This window comes from Cygnus atratus, chromosome 1 (assembly GCF_013377495.2).
Source record: "Cygnus atratus isolate AKBS03 ecotype Queensland, Australia chromosome 1, CAtr_DNAZoo_HiC_assembly, whole genome shotgun sequence".
Lineage (NCBI taxonomy): Eukaryota > Metazoa > Chordata > Aves > Anseriformes > Anatidae > Cygnus > Cygnus atratus.
The window spans coordinates 48007215-48024898 of NC_066362.1; the positions used below are offsets into that span (position 1 = coordinate 48007215).

Genomic DNA, 17684 nt, shown 5'->3' on the forward strand with positions numbered 1-17684 from the left:
TTACTTTTGATCAATATGGATTATTTACTTGGTTGTGGTTAGTGGTACTATTTAGAAAAGGCCAGAGACAACCCCCACAGGACTGAGCTACAAGACAGTCAATGGTGGGCTTTTATCAAGACTCTCAGATGGTCCTTCAAAGGTCCCTCTTTCAGCCCTTGCTACCCCCATGGGCACAACTTGAGGGTGGCACTTTGCTACTGCCATCCTGACACTCAAACCAATGCGGTCAGGGTGAAAGGAAAGTCGGGGGGGCAGGAAAATAAAAAAGCAGTGGTGGAACATGAGAACAGATCTACGCACTAGCAAGCCCAGCATGTGTTAGATTGCATGCCTGTTCCAGCCTAAGTGTGTCAGATGAGCAGGTGCAGACAGACTCCAGCTCCTCTGCCAGTGCTGTGGGTGCAAGCCAGCTGGGGATCAGTCCTGTGTCAGCACACTGCTGACCACAACATACAAAGCTGGCGGGAGTGCAGCAGCGCACTGTTGTGGCAGCATGGCTTTTGATCAAGAACTCGCTTGCATCTGTTTGCACCTGACTGTGAAGACATGCCCCAGGGGAAGCCACTGAACTTTGCTTTTCTAAGGTTTCCTGGTCTCTCATCTTTGTGTCCTGATGGTTTTCACAGAAGCACTGTGGATTTCCCTCTGCCACCTGTGGCCCTCAACCAGGCTCACCTGTTTGTTATTTTTTCACAAACTACCTTCTTTCCTTCCCTTGCAAAATCTGGATCTGAACACGGACGTTCAGATTCTTGCTTGACAGGGCCATCAAAACTACTGTCTTTCCTTCCCAGTGATGAGGAGCACAGGCAGGCGTTTTGCCAAGTGCATGTGGGAACAGACAGTAAGTGCCATAAAAAGCCCTTGTGCACTGCAGCTTCATATCTTCACTGTCATTTATAAACACCATCCTAAATTATCAGCCGTACAGGTGCCTGCAAAGTGGAAAGGCCTCTGGATGAGTGTTCTGGCTTTGCAGAGCTGCTGAAGCCTACAGCGTACGCTGAGACAGAGGACAGAAATGGTCAGTAGAGCAGGGAGTTTGCAGAATCTGCCTACCAGCTCTGCATTTGTGTCTAGGTTGGTAAGAGAGCAGTTATTGCTTTTTCCTCATGTATTGTCTCTGTCTGTCTCCTTTTAATTTCTCTTTATCAATAACAAAACAAATAAAGACTTCATTTTGCTGTTTACTGTGCTCGGTACCTGTCTCAGTGAGTAAAGGTATGGATTTTGTAATATGAGGATAAATATGCGGCAACTCATTGATGTGAACAATAGCAGACAGAAACGTGAGAAACCTGTATGTGGGGGGCTTGGGCATAGGAGAGGGGGAGGACAGGTATTCTGTCTGTCAGTAATCAGAAACAGGAAGATGCCATATTCTTGGGCTACAAAACATGAAAATCTCAAGGGATGGAAATCAGGAAAATGTATTTTTCAGTCAGGGTGTCTAAATTTTCTTTGCCCATTTGTGGTACGATGAGTCCACATGCACACTCCCGTCAATAATATATTTTTACAAATCACTCTGGTAACACCCTCTTCCAAAAGGTGCACAGCTATGGCCTCAGGAGGCTCAGGACCTGAGTGTGGCATCATCTGCGTCCAGCAGGAAAGGTGGAGGCAGGCAGAGGAGCTGGGGGCAGCCCTTGCTCCAGCCATAGGCCTTGAATCCCACCCAGGGCTAGGCAGGACATGTTCTCCCCGTGCCACCCGCCTTGCTCCAGTACTGTCAGCTGCCTTGTGCAGAGGACAGGAGGCCGGGGCGAGGTGTCCTGCAGCTGTTCACGACACAGCCCTCGTGCTGCACCTCCGTCACTCCCACGGTATTGGCAGCTACACTGCAAAGCGCAGCAAAAGCTTGAAGCCACTGCCCAGCCTTTTATCCCTGAAGCCTCCTGTGAGACAGAGCTCTCATTCCAGACGCAATCCCTGTCAGACGTGCGCTGACAAATATTCAAGTGATCTTCAGGTCTGACGCACTTCTTTTTCTCATTGACAACATTCAAATCTCTCTGGTTTTAGGCCAAGCTTGTTCAAAAACAAACAAAAACCAAAAAAAAGAAAAAAATTGTTAGCACACTTCTGCAACGCTTTCTAGGAAGACAACTGAGTTTCAAAACTACCCTTTAAGCTGACCAAAAAAAAAAAAAAAAAAAAAAGAAATTCAAGAAGATGAAAACAAGTCCTAATTACACAAAGAGACATGAGGTTGCCATTCACGCTGCAGTTCTGGGCTCTTACGTGAGCCCAGCGTGTTCCAGCAGCACCTTCGACCCAACCATTATTTGATTAGGATGCATGAATTAAGTGGCTCCTACTTAAGAAGCAGACAACCAGACTAAACTATGGGATTTTAATTAAGGCAATTCCTTGCGTGGAGCAGCGAGGGGCGCTGGGAGCAGGAGCCGTCGGTGGCTCAGCTCCCACGCCTGGGCCTGCTCCCTGAAGGGGCCTGGGCTGGGGCCCCGGGGCTCCCCTTTGGCCTCTAGGGCACCTTGCGGGCAGCCAGCACGGGCCTGCCCCGAGCGCTGCGGTGCTGCACCGGGCAGGCAGGCGGGCTTGGGGGAGGAGAACTGGCCACACCTGCTGCTGTTCTTGCCAGCTTGCACTGTGCAGCGTAGGCAAGCCTGGTCTTGAGGGCAGCCCTACGGCACCTCGCATGAGCCAGCTTAGACATAGCCATGACGGCCCAGAAAGGCGTGGTGGTGCAGACAGAAGTGTCTTCTGTAACACAAGGAAGAAGAACTGCTGATGTGCATGAAGAGGACCTCTTCCAGCCACGTGGACGTAGAGGAATTCATGAATGTCACAGTCAGCATGAAGAAGAGTAAAAAATTATATCTGTGGTCTGCAAGATGGGGTGTGCAGGTGACTGGCTGATAACAATGGTTACTAGGCACGGGTGTTTGGAAAACAACAAACTGCTAACAGGATTTGAATAGATAGTCCTCTGACACGACAGCAGTACTTATAGGCAGTTGCTGTTTGGTAGGGAGGAGATCAGGACTGGAAGGTTAGTGTAAAGGATGTTAGAGGCGCATGTTGCCAGGCGCAGCAGGGTGGAGGGCCTGCCACTTCCCTGGAGATTTGTGTTCTCTGTCCTCCCTCACCTCTGTCCCCTTGCCCACAGCAGATTTAGTTCCCAGCTTCAAGCGCCCAAGACTACCACCTGCTACAAGCCTTTGAATTCCTCCCACATCTCCTAGATCCTTTGCTTCCCTCACACCCTTATCCACTCTCTGTAACAACTCCTTTCAACATCCCTCTGTTACTACCTGGACAGAAGGCAGCATGTACCGTGCTGTATAGAGCTGTGCAGGTTAGATCAGATAATTGCTTCTCTCACATAGAAGCTTTCCTCTCACAAAAGGCCATGTATCTGTGTCTCTTCCCTCTCTGTTATCGCAAGACTTGCAGAACCTTTGAGATTTCTACCTCACTATTAAGTACTGTAGAAATTAGTCAGCTTGGTCAAATCTGTGAAGAGGGGGCTGACAGACACCTAGGAACAGCACAGTTGCACAAATAAAATTACCTTATGAAATCAACTACAAAAGATATCACTGCCAGATGTAAAAAGAAATAAAATAAAGAACTGAGTTTCATTTGTAAAGAATTTGCAGTCTGGCACTTGTGGTTTTCTTCAGGGAAGAGCCTGATAAAGGTTTGAATTCCATTCATGGGTGTAGGCAGAATAAAAAAATTATTCTTCTCTTTTAACTGATTGGAAAAATCAAACTGTCTAGCCCAGCAGATTTGTACAATGAAACAATTTTCACTACTGTGCACAAATAATAATGATACAGTCCATCTCTATAGAATATATCAGTTGAGGATGTCACAGTGATAGAGATAGCTGGGCAGTCCTGCATCCACATAAAATGCATCACCTTTTGAGAGACACACAATAGCTGTTTTGCACAAGAGCTGGCAGGAAACATGGAAGACAGCCACATTGCGTCTTCCCTAAATGGGGATTGATCAATATGCTAAGGGTAATGTGTTGTACAGTCACTAAGTCAAAAAAAAGTGTTGGGACACGGGTGTTACACTTCGTGGGTTGCCTCTCTTGACCTAGCTAGATACGCCTACACATCTTTTAGGCTGTGTACAGCATGTTCCCATGGCGCCCATGAGGATTTGGCAATGTCATGTCACCAGATGGCAGAAGTGAGGACTGAAAGCCAAGATTTGTTGGTGGTGACCAAAAGTTTTTCTCCCAGGATGGCTGTTTCATCACCCATGGGACATGAGTCACTGATGTCAGTGCAGTTCTCACAGAATATGAGAGAAATTACCAATGCTGTCACTGAGGTCAGTACAATTAGCTTTCTTCTTGGTTGCTTCAGAAATGAGCCCAAGGGTTGTCTTGAGCCTCTTCTCACTTAAAATCTCATTGATTTAAATCTAAGCCAGATCAAAACACGGAGAGTCCTCGAGGGCAGATCTTCCCGCACCCTTAGGAAACAGCTACTGAAAGAAGTTGGAAGTACAGCTGCCAATGCTGATTTTCAACAGTCCAGCCTCATCCTTGCTCCAAGGGGTGACATCTCATGATCTCACGTGTGACTCTCACTGCTACCCTCTGCCTTGTGCTGCCCCATTCAGAGACCCCTTGCGCATGCCTGCTGTGGAGCTGTGGTTCTGCCCAGCTTGGACCTATACCAGAGCTGGGTGTAGCCTCCTCCTTGTGCATCCAACAGCTGTCTACAGCTCCTTTGGTGGTAGTGAAAGAGGTTGTGGGCAGTATTCATTAGCATACTTTTCCAAAAAATTAGCACAGAACTCTTTGTATATTCTTGGGCTAAGCTACCAGTCTCCTACTTTGATCATGCTTTTGCAAGGGAAATGTGCTGTGATTCTTCAGTAAAGCTTCCAGTAATAGCTTAATTTCATACTCATGACTGGCATATGAATGGAAGCCTCCACAATAAATTGCATTAGCTTTGCAAAATCCATTAAGCTTTTTGTCCACTGAAGGGCTTTATTTCTTTTTGTCACTGGCACAGACATGTTGTTGATTGTCTTAATGGAGTTGTGATCTGTCTATACACCTTGCAGCATTCATACTTTGATAGGTATGTTATTGCCATTATGTGGTACTAAGGTTTTTAGCTGTTTACTTTTAGCCTGGCAACTACAACTGGTTTCCAAACTGCTCTAAGCCCCTGATTAATACCTTCCAAAATCTAGCCTAATTCATAGTGCCGTAAGTAAACCTCTGTATTATCCAAATAATATCTGCAGAAGCTACTCCAATGGTAGCTTGAGTGTTCAGTGTTTGAGTTGCTTGCAAGTGATCTGCTTTATTTTGTGTCCAGCTTGAATATAGCAATTAAAAGAGCTTCAGAGTGTCTCTGCCTCTCTGGGAAAGCTGGCCTTCAAAACTGCAATCCCCTAAGCCACAAGGCTGTTCATTAACACCATTACTAGTGTAATGAGAATGGACCCGTATGTGTGTAAAATGTGTGAATAAGAATGTCTGAAATCTCCCTGTGTTCAAAAGAGGGTGCCCACGGTCTAATTCCCACCCCTCCATTGCATTTCAGCTCTCTGAGCCTCACTTGCACATGTTAAAGCTCAAGGTTGGGTTCCAGTCCCCAGCGGACAGCCAGCAACCATGTGACACAAAGGCAAGGGGTGGAGGCAAGACTTGGAGACCACTCAGCTAAAATGGTGCAAACTGTTACCTACAGCAAAGCCTCCTTACTGGGAAAACTAGAAGAACAACTGCTAAATGCAACCCTTGCTAGCAGGCACTGGTGGGTGAGTTAGCTGCCTAGAAGGACACTTGCAAGGTGGCCTGGAGATGCTCACAGTTGTGTTTTTTTATTATGTGAAGAAAGGGCATCAGCCTCTCTTTCAAAAGAACAATAAACTAAGTAAATTTTAAAAACAAACAAATGAACAAAAACCATAATTACAGTGACATAGCTACTGACATAAAGTAGTGAAAACTGTAGGCTGGCAAATGACTCTGCTGCAGACAACCCATGGATGAAAGGTTGTCCCTGTAGATAAATTCTCTGATAGAGCCCTGACACAGGCAAAGTTGTTTTTTCCACCACCTCCATTTTAAACATCACTTTCATAGCATTCCTCCCTCTCTTCCCAGTCCCCTCTGCCTTGTACTGAAAGTGTCTACATGTGAAGTGGACTTAGCATGAAGCTCTGGGGCTCTTTGGACTCACTACAGCAAATTGCAAATGATGTGATCTGATGGTATGAAATGAATAATCTCTGCAAATGGCATGGTGTACTAGCCTGTTTGCTGCATTAGTCAGACACACGCTTCAGTTCAGCAAAGTGCTGCCAGAAATTCTGACCACACCCAGAAAGAAACATGAAAATATTCCTCCCAGGAAAACAGAGAGCTTATTTTAGTTAATTTTTCAAACGAGATGGTGGCCAGCTAACTGGATTTGACACAAAAAGAGAAAAAAGCAGTATAGCCTTCCTTCCTCACAAAGGAATTATAAATCATTCAAAGGGCTCTTTAATTACTGGGCCATTACTAAAATGCAGACAACTGCTGAATGTGCGTGAGCATATATAAGGGCATGTGTCAATCTAGGGATAAATGTGTCCATGTTCATAGATCCTATGCAAGTGGACTTCATATCATTAATGTTCCCTTTGAAGGTTTCAGAATAGAAGAATATAAGAAATAAAATTAAAAAAGCTCTGTTAGGTCAAACACAGGCCCAGCCAGCCCGGTATCCTGACTCGGAGAGTTGCCAGCAACAGATGCTTCGGAAAGAATATAAGAAAGCAAGCAAATATAGAGTGATCTGACACTTCCAACAGTCAATTAGGGGCTGTGGGGACTTTCTTAAGATGGAGGCTACATCTGGAGCCCAGTTCTTAATAGTCACAGAGGTGCGTACTGCTCAGGTGGTCTATCCACACGCCACAGAACTTCACCTTGTATCTGAAGACCAGCACCAGACACTGCACTCATCTGCTGCAAGAGGACCTACCACCACACTTCTCTGCCCCCATCTCTTGAAGAAGCCCCCACTTTGGGCAGTATTCACCCCTGGGTTTCTTTGCTGAGACAGCCAACTAAAGTTATTATAATTAATTTAAATTGTGGTGATGGCCTCCCTAATTCTGTTCAGAGAGGTTATTATACAGCTATTAGACTGCAACAAAATGTGGCCACTACTGATCTGGGCTGGTTTGAATTAATGACCCAGAAATGAATGGCTCTGCATGCTATTAAAAATCTGCCAAGCCATGCCAGATCCCATTACTTTGGTTTATTTGTAACCTGTCATGAAGGACCCAATGTAAATCCAGATCTGGAGTCAATCCAGAACAACTCCAAAAGGCAGCTCCACAATCTCTCTCAAATAACAGAGTGGCGTCTGGCTATTTTCACTTGGCGTGTGACAGTGGGAAAATATTTATTTCTGTGGGTTTTTGTTCACCTGGACAAATGTCAGAGGATAGTGGAAAGTGACCGGTGAGACATGAAGAAGGGCTTGGACGCCCACCTTCCGAAAGCCATCTACTGCACTGGTATTACTTTGTACATGTAAATATGAGAGAATTTTCTTAAATTTGTAACTCAGGTCAGTGTGCACCTCCAGTTTGTACTTCATGGGCTCCAGCTGGCAGAAGAGTGCTGGGTTTGGCAATGGCAGGGCAGCAGGCCTTGACACGTGCCGTAGGGCATAAGCTGGAGCAGATATCCCTGTCACCAGTGACTTCTGACTGTGGTGGTTAGTTTGAGCTGGTGGGACCTTCCTGCTGGGACAGGGCCACCGCAGCCAGGCTGGTGCAAGCGGCCTTCCCAGGGCATATTTCAGCCCCAGCCCACCGCCCGTGCCTGGCTCTGTGGAGCTGCTGTTGCTGCCTGATGTGAAGCCTAGGTACCAGAGCAATAACTTCAGGCTGTCTGTGTCTACCAGCAGTGAAACAAGAGAAAACCAAGAACAAAACGCTGGGAGCAAGTTGTGATCACTGGGGCCTGGACTGCTCTGGGCTGCTCGCACCACCATGGCCTGTAGGACAGCCCAGGTGTGCTGGCGTGGCACTCATAGCATGGCTGGTTGCCACATGGGCTTAATTCTGAAGACTGACAGTTAGGGATGAGCATGCCCGTGGGTTGAGTCAACCTGCAAAACATTACCCCTTCCCTCCCTGTTGTTTGTGAGTGACGTGAAGGGCTTTTCAGATGAGGAGAAGAGGAGAGAACGTGGCCTGAGCACCCTGGGCTGCCGCTCCTGAGCAAGCGGCTGAGCAGGCACCATCCATCCATCCCAGCATCGAACTGCAGCCCTTGATCCAGTCCAGGCTTTCTGCAGATCCCTACTGGAAGGAGGCCATTTTTCTTGAGTGTATTTCCAAGAAACAGTTGACAGGCTTGGCACAGCTATTCCTGGAAATGTTCAATAGGTCATCTTCTGGAAGAGAGTGCTGACTGATGGAATTGAACAGATCTTGTTCTTCACTCCGCGTGCCGCTCGCTGCCTCCGTTGCCATTGCTTGTCATCTGCACCCACCCCGTGCCCGGGACCCCCTGGCACCGTGCCCCCGCCACAGCCCTACCTCAGCATCTCCCCCGGGCTCGGCGCTGCACCAGCCTCGCACAAAGAGCACCCTGCACCGCACGGGCCCGCAGGACTCGGCATATTTGGAGTCTTATTTCCTTTCTGGCAGCGCTGCTGTGGTTGTGCTGCGCTGCCAGAACAATTGCCGCATGAAGACGGACGGCCCCAGACTGTAAATTGCAGCGCTGCCCACTCGCACACATGCGCCGGTGCGACGGCAGCCCTGCACGTGTACGGCCGCGCGCTGCCCCACCGCCCTGTCCCGGCTTGTCCCGCGCCGTCACGCCGAGCCGAGGCGCACGCCGGAGACGGGCTGCTGCTTTTGCAGCGTGTCGGGGTTTGCCAGCAGTGAGAAAGCATGGGGTGAAGTCATGCTGTGAGAAAGTAGCTTAAGGTGAGGAATGCTGGCGAGGAAAAAAAACAAAGATCCATGTTGGGTGGTTTCTTCAGCACTTCTCGTGCGTTTAACCTGTTACTGGCAGTAATTACCCTGACGAGATCTATCTCCTTCACTGGTTTTGGGGCGGACCCTGGCACCTCTGGCTCACTGAGGAAAAGGTCCTGGACACTGGCGGCAGCCCGTCTGGGGCCAGGGCTGCTCAGGATGCTCTCTGGCACTCCCACATAGCCGAAGGAGTGATGCCGGCCAGGCTGCCCCCGCTGCCCCAGCAGGGATGGGCTGCAGACAGGGAGTCCTCCAGCCCACCCAGCTGGAGGTCATCAGCCCCAACACGTGGAAGGTGCCAGGGGTGCTGTTCTGAGAGGTTTAGCGTGGCTGGGTTTAATTCTGGCCTGGAGAGCACCTTATCACATTGAAGCGTCTTTGCTTCTGTACCAGCATGGCTCAGCAAGTACCTGCTGGTACCACAAGCAGCAGCCACGCAATGCTCCCTGCCTCTGTCCCATGAGAGCAGCACAAACAGTGACTGCCTTTAACTGCCTCGCCATGAGCAGGAGGTGGGTAAGGGCTGGGAGGGCCGGGCAAGGTGCTTGGCTAGGTAGGATATGGTGGAAAAAGCCTCCCTTGCCTCTGCATCCAGCCTATGGTGATTGTGAGGGTCTAATACTGCTTTTGCCTGGTGTCCCATGAGCTTTCTCTTATTCTCTCAGCTCTGCAGTCTGTGAATGCAGCTGTTCACTAGTATGAGTTTTAAATGGAGTCCTGCAGGTTCTGTGTTTTCCGTATTCAACTCTATCCACAAATAATGTACTTGCTCTCTGCCAGGAGTTTAATTGCATCCATATCTGTAAAAACATCAAGACAAAACACACTTGGCTCAGTTTCCCAAACTGGCATCAGACCTGCTGGATCCCCCAGCAGAGGCTCGGAGAAGCCTTCCCTCTCCCTCTCTCACATCGTGGATACATTGCACTGCTGCTTGATTTACCACCTTATTGACCCCTTCCTGATTCCCATTGGCCTTGAGCTCATCTTGTCCAGACTGTGGGCTCCTAAAACTAGCTTAGCATATAACTGCAGAGTACAACAGGTTTTAATAAAGAGCCATGAATTTTAAGACAGGAAAAATGAGGACTGGAAGGTAGTTGTGCTGGCAATGCAAACATGGGCAAACATGCAATGGGCAATCAGTCCCTGCATCTCAGGGGCACACCCACTTCACACCTTCCTATGCACTCTTAGATGTTGTAAGACTTCCCCTTTCAAAAAAATCAAAGCAATTTGCAAACGACAAAGTACAATCACTGCCCTATTTTACAGGTGAGTGGAGAGAGGTGTGAAGAGGTGCTACACTGCTCACAGCTCCCAGGACCCCAGGCTACCGATTCCAAACAAGAAGCTCCCCAAAGAGGACCATGGTGCTCGAGGCTGTTCACCCCATTACAAACACAGGAAGCAGGCTAAACCATGAAGTTTAGCCCTAAATGGAGACTTTCCCCAGAGCTGGGGGCAGGTATGAAATAATAGTGTCATTTTGGAGAAACTGATCCAAAGACAAAAAGTTGTAACCCTTCTGAGTAGAGAATGAGAACACATCTGTACTGTTCATGAGTAACTCCTTACCTCCAAAGAGTGGGACTGGGGAACACTTGGCCCACAGACACCCTCTTATGCCTGGGTGTAGGTTGGGATGAGGGCTGCCTTCCCTCCTTCCCTTGCCCCTGCCCCTGTGAGTCCTCCTGTTCCTGAAGATACCCCCAGATATACAGGCACCATGGGCATTCTTCCATATTTCTCTAAATAAAGCTCGCTGTGGGATGCACCTGCTCTGTAACATTGACAAAGCTGTTTTTCCAGATCTATGTCTTCTAATCCTTTTTATGCATTAATCAAAACCTTGAATCATCATTCGTTACTAAGTTAATTACCAATTATGACCACTCAGCAAATAATTCAAAGAGTTGACAGTGGGAAATGCCCTGTCCTGTGCAGTTTACAAGAAGAGCTCTTGCAAAGAAAATCTCTAAAATAAAAAAGGAATCATTCATAGTGACACTTTTGGAGGTCCTTTACCTCTAACAGGATGACTTACAGAAAAATGTGAAAAAATCATTAACCAGCATTCATTTATTCATTCAGAAAGAGGTTCTCAGCAACTTCACATAATTTTCAGAAGCTCATGGACACCAGGGAGACCAGCTGCCATGCCTTCCCCAGGGGCCTGGGGCTCCTGCCCCAGCAGAAGGGAAGCTGCATCTTCATGCTCCCTGTGGCTGGCACAGGGCTAGTGGTGGGAAGATCACCTGGAGATGGAGGCTTTGCAGGATCATGTCAGGCTGAAGAATATGTCTTTCACCTGATCTTCAAGAGACCACTTTCTTTAAAGAGAGACTTGCCAAGTCTGCAGAAAATGCAGTTTATGGGTAAATGCACATAGGTCAGGCTAAGAGTGAGGAAGGGGTAGAGCAGAAGGGATCAAATTGTGTTTTTTGAATAGCTGTAGGAGAACTCATCCCTCTCTGTCTGAGAAAGAAATACTAACTTAGTCTAGGACAGGATTCACATGTAAGCTATATCTTTTAAATCATACAGTGTTTATTTATAGAATATGCTGTCCTTCCCTAAACCTAAATTCCCTATAGTTCAGTGTCTTCTGATAAGCAGCTAAAAGTCAGTGTTGCTTTGTCATTTTTGTTGATTTTGTTGTTGTTGTTGTTGTTGTTGTTTTTTTTTTACAAGCCATTTAGAAATGTCTCTTCCATTTTAGTTGCTTATATATCTCTCTGCTGTCTGGCCAGCTTGTGGCTGATAATCCTCAGTGACTCACAGATAAAACCTATTAAAAAAAAAAAAAAAACAAAACTAAGCAGTGACGCACCAGATGTGCAGTGAAATTTTAAAAACATGCTATGACTTTTTAGGAATACATGCAATTAATATTAAACAGATGCCTGAAGTTTCCTGCACAGCTGTTTCTCTATTACGTGTCATGACTTTTAATGGCACTGAGGTGAGACATACAGACATGAGGAAATGCAAGGCTATTCCAAATTCAAGCTTTTAAAATTCCAGCAACAAAGAGAAGAAGAAGGAAAAAAAAAAAAAGAGAGAGAGAGAAAAAAAAAAACCACCAACAACCTACCAAACCTCTCACCGTGCAAATGGAACATTTTTGCTCCGGTGCTTCACAAAGCAGACAGTGAAGAATGTCTGCAAAGGTAACATATAAGGTGTACTGCTTGGTTGTTTATCACCTTTGTTAGGCACCATCATCTTTATTGGCTTCCTCTGATATATTTATTTTTGCAGCAGAGATCCACTCTGTGTTTATACACAGCTAAGACTAGAACTGGATTACAAGGCTGCATTTTGTTCCAGAATCCCTCTTGCTGTGTGTGAGCTGTTTATACAAACTGAGTAGGTCTTTTTCCAGGGAAGCTTGTCTACCAAATTTCAATTTCCTTTTATTGGATACACGAGCCATTTATTACCCCATGAAAGGCCTCCCTGAAACCCACACTGTCAGGGCCCCCACGGACCTCCACGTTGGGCGAGGTGGCAGCGGTACTGCAGGGGCCATCCATGCTGGCAGCCAGAACCGTCGGGAGCGTTCAGTTCCTGTTGGAGCATGTTGTCTCCAAAGACCAAGTTCTGGGGTGGGATTCATTTAATCTGACAGGAGGGACGGGGTTCAGCTCAATAAATGTCACGCCTACATCTGAGACAGGCATCAATTATAGTCACTGGGGTGGGGCCTAATCTAATCCTAGCAAAAACATGTGGAAAAGTAGATAAATTGCACCCAAAAGGGGCCCGCTTCTCTCCCTTGACTATAGAAGGATGTGATAGGAATCAGCTGTGATGTAGGCATCTCTACCGTAGATTACTAAAGTTAGATTAATCCTTCCCTGGCTTTCTAAAGTGGAATGGTTGGCCAAAGCAATTCATCTAAGTTACCTCGATAGCCAGTAAAAGAGATCCCTCTAGATGTCCCCCACATCTATCTACCTGGCAGGTGGGCTGAGCTGTGGCCGGTGGGGCCCACCTTCCTTCTGCTGGCTATGGGAGAAGCGTAGGCTGCACGCCTGATCCTTAGATGGCGCAAGTCAGACGGGAAGAAGCAAGGTCTCCATCTCGTAGGGTTACCTTGCTTCAGGATCACACCCTCAGCCATGACCTCAGTAAGGCCTCATCTCGTCTTTTGGCTGTCATGTCACAAATGCAGTGGTGCTTGCACGGTTCCTGGGATATCTTTCCTGGCTCCAGGGTTAAGCAGTTAAAGTGACAGAGGAAAGCCTCTGTATAATAAGCAGCTCCACCTCAAGAGATGGTCCTTACCTGGAGGATGCGGTCCCCACTCCCACCCACTGCCGTCCATCTCAAGGGGATCTCCTGAGGCCGCAGGTTCCTCCAGCAGCAGCTGCTGTCACTCCCTGTGTCCCTTCGGAGGCTCATTGAAGTTCTGATATGTGCTCTCTCTCTATTCATTGTGCCTTCTCTGGGGAGTCACAGCCAGTTTATCAGCTACCAGGAGCATGCTTTGTGGGCTGAAAAGCAATTTCCTTTTCTCCTCTTATTGCAGGAGCCTAAAAGGGGTTTGATTTATGCCATCAGTTTTAGATTTAAAAATCTTCAGCTTCACCTTGGTACATTTCCTGGAGATCGGCAATGCTTAGTATAGTAAGCATTTAGTAATGCTTAACAGATGAGTAATTCTGTTATGGCATATGATCATCTTCTATAAACCAGGCCTGGATTTTTCCTACCATGTTAGTTATAGCCACTGTCAAATGGTGCTGTTCCTCTTTTCCTCCTTCACTTACCAAGCTTATGTCCCCAGGAGAGTTCACAGCAGCGAACATGGCAACACTCTGCCGCTGCTTCTGATCAGCTGCACTTCTGGTATACTTTTGTGCAGCACTCCTACTTTGTTGCTGTAATGGCCCTTAAAAAACATAAGCATTTGCCAACATGCTCAAGTACACGAGAACACAATGGCACTATTGGAGAAATGCTGGCTTTTTAATGAAAAACTCTGCTGTTTGCCAGGGGAAGTGGCATTCACCACTGCATGGACAACTGAGACTCAACAGGCCGCACACTCCATTACCGGGTTGCTACTGGGCCCGCCACAAGTACACTGCAGAGGCGGTTTCTCTGGGCAGGTCTACGTGTTTGCCTGGGTACGGGTGCCCCTGCCTGCTCCTGGCACAGTGCCTCCAGCTACTAGTTTCCATGTTGTTATGACTGGTGGAGCCCTGGCTGCCTGCAGAGCCAGTCAGGCCTGGCTTCTGCCCACGTGTGAGTCCTCCCACAGGACTTCTCTGGCTGGTAGCACTGGTGGTACCACCACAGGGTAGGGGGCACATGGGAGCGAGCAGGCAGAGGGCACCATGAATGGTTTCACCCTCCCTGATGGAGGTCTCTGTGCCGGTGAGTGGTGAGAAGGAGCAAGATGGACTGAAACGTGCTGCCACAGTCCACCCTGAGGGGCCATGTGAGCCCACAATGGGGCATGTTCACCAATGGGGCAGGAGCATGCACCTATGCATCAAGCCCAGCACTCACCCATTCCTCTTCTTGCTAGTGACGCTTATTTTTGTGACACTTAAGAGAACAACCTAGGATGAGACACTCGAGAGAGGCTTTGAAGCAGCCAATGTTTCTGTTGACTTTTCATTTCGTTTCCCAAGGAACCAGCTATTTTGGGTGCGGGTTTCTCTGAGCCAGGCTGTGTATTGACTCGCAGTCCCACACTGGAGCGGGGTGAGTCCCTCAGCGCTCACAGCAGCAGGGAGGTTTTGTCATCCGATGGAGTCTGATCTTCCCATGATGTCCTCCAGCACCACAAGGCTGGACCCAATGGCTCGAGGTCAGGCAGGAGGTTAAACACCTCCCCAGACTGGGGCCCAAAAGCCAGCAGGAGGTCTGGCACGAGGCAGCCGGGGTGGCACATGTCTGTGTCCCAACGTTGTTCTGGTGCTCACGTCTCCGCACGAGATGGTGGTGACGGCTGCGTGCCCCTCACATGGCACTAGGAGGTGACAGCCGTGGCCAGGAGCGTTTGCTGTCAGCCATGCTTGACTGCGTGCCTGCTGGCACTTTTTTGGGATGACGGCTCTGCTTCAGTCACTCATGGTTTATCACCTCGGAGGATCCCTTGCCTCCTGGGATTAACTTTTGGATATGGCAGCTGTGTGCCCTGTGAGCAATGTCCCTTCTAGGAAAGCACGTTAAACCTGGACCCAGTCTGTCAGCTGGATTTCAGGGTGAAATCTGATGTGTCAGTTGTGTCTGCCCAGTGAAAGAAAAAAATAAAAAGACAAATCCTACCTGCTGTGGCATCTGCTGAGGTCAGGAGGACTTCTCCTGACAAAAGGTCTTGTGGCAGGGGCAGGGAGGTGCTGGGAGCCAGCCCTCGGCTTTGGAGTTCATTCCCTCCTCTCCCACTGCCTTTACTTTTGTCGCCCTGCTTGTTGTCCCCTCCATGCTCGCGCACACGTGTCCCTCTCCGCCCTGTTTGCTTTTCCCTCTGCCTTTAGCAGGAGCTGCGGGGGCTGAGTCACCAGAGCCCTGAGCTGCCACCGAGGCAGGGAATCTGACAGCCCATGGCACAGAGCCTGGTCTGGGGCTGAACTGGAAAAAAAAGCATAGTCCTCAAACTCACAGCTCAGCCAGACTCAGGATTTCACTTCTAGTCTGGCTTTCTTCAGATGGCTGCCTGTGCTCTCACGTGCTTCTGTGATGTGACTTTTGCTTTGGAATGCTAGCTCCCGTCACTTTTTGTGCAGACTTCTGTGGGACCCAAAGACTTGGTGCTTTGTGACAAAACCCTTGTGTGTCGCAAGGAGAAAACCCCGTGCTCTGCCCCCTGAAGGTGCACGCCGACCCGCGCCGCTCTGCTGAGGCTCCTGTGCTGCACCCTGCTCGCAGCGCAAGGTCGGCTCGCTCAGGCAGCAACCCCCAACATTTATGTGGTAAATAATCCAGAGCTTGCTACAAGTTAGTCAGGCTCCTCTCGTAGGAAGCCTGTAGGTGGTAGCCCGAAGTGGTTTCTCAAATTTTGCTAAGTCAGGGCCGGCAGTGGAGAGGAAGAATATTTAATTATGGAGACTCATTTTGCATGCAGACATCTGACCCGATGGCACAGAGAGCCCAGCATGAGGCGAGTAAAATTCCATCAGAAGGGTTGATTTCCCAGGTCCATACGTGGCCGGTTTGTTAATTCTTTTTCTCAGAAGTCTTTATTATTGAGAACAGGGGTGTGTGCTGATTGCACGCTGTTTCTTGGAACTTGATGGGAGGCACCGCACCGGGAGGTAGCTCGGGATGGGAATCTGAACAAAAGGTGTTGCTTAAGCATTTTGAAGAATAATCGAGCACTTGTTATGCAGCCTGCTTAATAACCTGAAAGAAGGATCCTTATCAGGAGGCTCCACATGTTCTAGTTATTCAACTGCTTTCTTATTTAAATAAAGCCTAGCAAAAGTGTCCATAAAAATAAAATTACCTTATAGAAGACAGTATCACTGGGGTCTGCCTGCTCAGCTCATTGAAAGTTACCTATTTTCCTGTTAGTATGCCTTCCTGTCCTTTTTTACAGGGCTGTTGGGTGCCCCTCAGGATCTCGAGGGCAGAGACTGGGCTGCGTACACCCAGTGCTGTTCCTGCCAAGGTACCACCACGATGAATGGGGCCATCAGCTCATCCCTGCCAGCCGCAGCTGAGCGGGAGCACTTGGAGCTCACGGGGCTGTGCTGTGTGAGCCGGGAAGCATCACGCTCCTGGCAAAGAAGGTATTGCTAAAAAATCAAAATGAACGTCAGCGGAGCGTAAGAAGCTCCGTGTGCCTGCTTCCTAGGGAACGGTGCTCAGCGCGCGTGCGTGAAGAAACCGCTCTGGTTTGTGAGGATAACTTAATGGCTCTCTTAAAAATAAGCCAAAGCTCACTGGCTTGCACTTGCCGAATGGCCAACAGCAGGGATCCTTACCACGGGACCCCCCAGAAAAAACAACAAAAAAACATTGTCAGGAAATAGCCCTGAAAATACACCCTGCAGGAGAAGCACTGCTGATGTGACATCTCCCAGCTGAGGCTTTCCCCTGCCCCGAGCCCACTGGTGTCTGTGCCCTGCGGCAGCAGCCCCTGGGGCAGGCACATGTGGTGGGTGGGCACGCACTGCTCCGGCAGGGTGATGGCAGCACTCACTGAGAGCAATAGGCAGCCAGCAGGCGGGCACAGCCTCTGGGTGCTCTGCAAGGCGCTCCTAAGGGGCTCCTGGGCATCCTCTCTGCTGAATGAGCCTCCTGCTGGTGCAGAAGAGCTCCGGGCAGCATCCCTGAGGCTGGTGCCTGCTCTGCACACCCCAGGAGGATGTAACACTGGCCATGGCAAGGCGTGCTGGATACTGCGCTCCCCCCGGCCACTCTAGGTCTAAGTGCCTGTCCCTCTTCTGGGCAGATGGCTGGTCAAGGACTTGGCTCATTCTGTCTTCTGTGCCCTTTTCTGATCCTCTCTTCTTTTTCCTTTCTCATGGCGCTGATTTTGAAGTGGATAGTGCGAAGTAGCACTCGAGGCAGAGAAAAAAGGACCCCGTAACCCAGAATGCTTCCTACACCCACAAAAAGCCTTCACTTTTTATTGCCCCAAATTCATAAAGACTGCTTTTCAAAGGGAGGTAGTAAAAGTACCACGCTTCAGCAGGTTCCAATTAGAGACG

The 17684-nt window shown here is 48.6% G+C and overlaps 1 long non-coding RNA gene across 1 annotated transcript; it reads right to left on the reverse strand.

The window, feature by feature from the left end:
• Nucleotides 1-11076: 11076 nt before the first annotated feature.
• Nucleotides 11077-15495, reverse strand: LOC118250505 (uncharacterized). Its single transcript, XR_004779470.2, has 2 exons — nucleotides 15298-15495; nucleotides 11077-11800 (listed from the first exon to the last, which is right to left on the reverse strand). It is a non-coding gene; the product is annotated as an uncharacterized LOC118250505 (long non-coding RNA).
• Between the last annotated feature and the right edge of the window lie 2189 nt (nucleotides 15496-17684).